This window comes from Octopus bimaculoides, chromosome 19 (genome assembly GCF_001194135.2).
Source record: "Octopus bimaculoides isolate UCB-OBI-ISO-001 chromosome 19, ASM119413v2, whole genome shotgun sequence".
NCBI lineage: Eukaryota > Metazoa > Mollusca > Cephalopoda > Octopoda > Octopodidae > Octopus > Octopus bimaculoides.
In genome coordinates, this window is record NC_068999.1 from 52029278 (window position 1) to 52031413 (window position 2136).

General features: G+C 41.1%; 1 protein-coding gene and 1 non-coding gene across 4 annotated transcripts in view; both read left to right on the forward strand.

Moving 5' to 3' along the window:
• Positions 1 to 211: 211 nt before the first annotated feature.
• The window catches only part of LOC106874693 (leukocyte elastase inhibitor), a 20254-nt gene continuing 18329 nt past the window's right edge, over positions 212 to 2136 (forward strand). The window contains exon 1 of one of the 3 annotated variants that reach the window (XM_052974863.1): positions 212 to 499. The gene's annotated coding sequence lies outside the window, so the exon portion shown is untranslated. Of the gene's footprint in view, positions 500 to 933; positions 952 to 2136 lie in introns of those variants that run through there. The other 2 variants (XM_014922872.2, XM_014923652.2) reach the window with 2 other exon arrangements.
• Positions 1063 to 1253, forward strand: LOC128250174 (U2 spliceosomal RNA). Its single transcript, XR_008266280.1, has one exon. It is a non-coding gene; the product is annotated as a U2 spliceosomal RNA (small nuclear RNA).

The following is a 2136-nucleotide window of genomic DNA, read 5'->3' on the forward strand; positions in this document are numbered from 1 at the left end:
TCCACAGACACGTGTACCCTTAACGTAGTTCTCTGGGATATTCAGCGTGACAGTGTGACAAGGCTGACCCTTTGAATTACAGGTACAACAGAAACAGGAAGTAAGAGTGAGAGAAAGTTGTGGTGGAAGAGTACAGCAGGGTTCGCCACCATCTCCTGCCGGAGCCTCGTGGAGCTTTAGGTGTTTTCGCTGAATAAACACTCACAACGCCCGGTCTGGGAATCGAAACCGCGATCCTATGACCGCGAGTCCGCTGCCCTAACCACTGAGCCATTGCGCCTCCACAACATGCAGGAACAGCCTGGAGATTAGCACGAAGAGTTATGTTGTTCATAATCCAAACCGTTTAATGTTTCATAAACTGATTCTGTACAGATGAGTTTAATTTAAAGAAAGAATTTCTACATAGTCACTTTCCCTGAACAATGTATCGATCAAATTGCTCCACCAACAGAAACTAGATAATCAACCGTAACTCCAACACTTCCAAACGCGAAAGGTAATTTCAAATGAATATATAAGACACTGCATTCATTCTGAAAGCTATCGAACATTCTAAAATATCATCTTGCTTAATCGAGTGTTATCTCATTTCTGAGGCTTAGTATCCTGATATCAAATCTAAACATTTTTCCCGTGTCTTCAATTTTCTTTTACTGGGAGAATCTTAAGATTCTGTGCAAGAAATAGCTTTTCTCCAAATTACCTATCACAGTTATCTCCCCTGCACTGCACAGTCATTCTCTCAGCTTGTTCCATTGTTATCCTTGTAGTTTTTGGTTTCACATCCACTAAATCATATTTGACTCATTTCTCTTCAGATTTCTTCCCTCAATATTCACGTATGACTGTCGTATGAGATCGCATAACTTTGTTGAAAAGTCTCTTCTGCTGCATGGTCCACCCTATTTTGTTTATGTCTTCTTCAGAAGCTTCCCCACCTTTATCTGGGTAAGCAAGGTCTTTCACATTCATTCATCAATTCTTTAATTTCTGATATATATATTACAACTCATCACGTGGGGATAATCGAAATTCCTCCCTTTCTGTTACTATATATATATTGCTTCTCGGCCTTTTGGCTGAGATCAAAGTGAAGTATCTGTTCTTAGCTTAATAGCTGATACAGTCCCTACTTGGGACCATCAGTGTTAAACTGGTTTTTAGAACAAGGCAATGATTTGGGGGTTTGCTCTGCCTTTGCTACGGGTTGGCTTAGTATTGCAGTACTTCCAGGATTTAGCCCATCTCCCACCCGGAGACACAAATTAATAGGCACAGGAGTGGCTGGGTGGTAAGAAGCTTGCTTCCCAACCACATGGTTCCCAGTTCAGTCCCACTGCATGGCACCTTGGGCAAGTGTCTTCTACTATAACCTTGGGCAAACCAAGCCTTGTGAGTGAATTTGGTAGACGGAAACTGAAAGAAGCCCATTGTATATATATGTATATATAGTTGGAATTTACAAAAAAAAAAAAAAAAGACGAAGACAGGTGTGTAAACAACAAACAGGTGTATTAGTTTAATGCTCGGGAAGGTGAGAAAGTCTTTTACGTTTCGAGCCTACGATCTTCAACTGAAGATGGCCGGACAGAGGTGGTCAGACAGGAGAGCTTGAGAACTGCCATCGCTTGAGAACCGACGCTGGTGTGTTCATATCCCCGTAACATTAGCGGTTCGGCAAAATAAATCGATAAAATAAGTACTAGGCTTACAAAGAATAAGTTATGGGGTCGATTTTTTCGACTAAAACTCTTCAAGCATAGCTGCAGTCAAATGACTGAAACAAGTAAAAGAATGTATGTGTGCTTAAGGCGTAGGTAATTAATAGGCACACCACCCGTTTTTGGCGTTTAGGGTTAGGGTTACTCCCAAAACGAGTGGTGTGCGTATTCTTTACCTCCGCTCGTACTTAGTTGCTTGACATGACGGGATAACAGGTGATGGAACAGCTTGAAGGGAAACAACCTTTGTTATTCGAATTAATTCCGTATAATAAAATTATTGTTCAACTCCATTTCAATCTTGATCGAACAAACCTGTCTATGATCCAGCTGTGACCATCCCAGATTTTATTTATACGTCGTCTGAATAGAAGATGGTCGCAGCTGGACTACAAAAGACAGCAATATATAT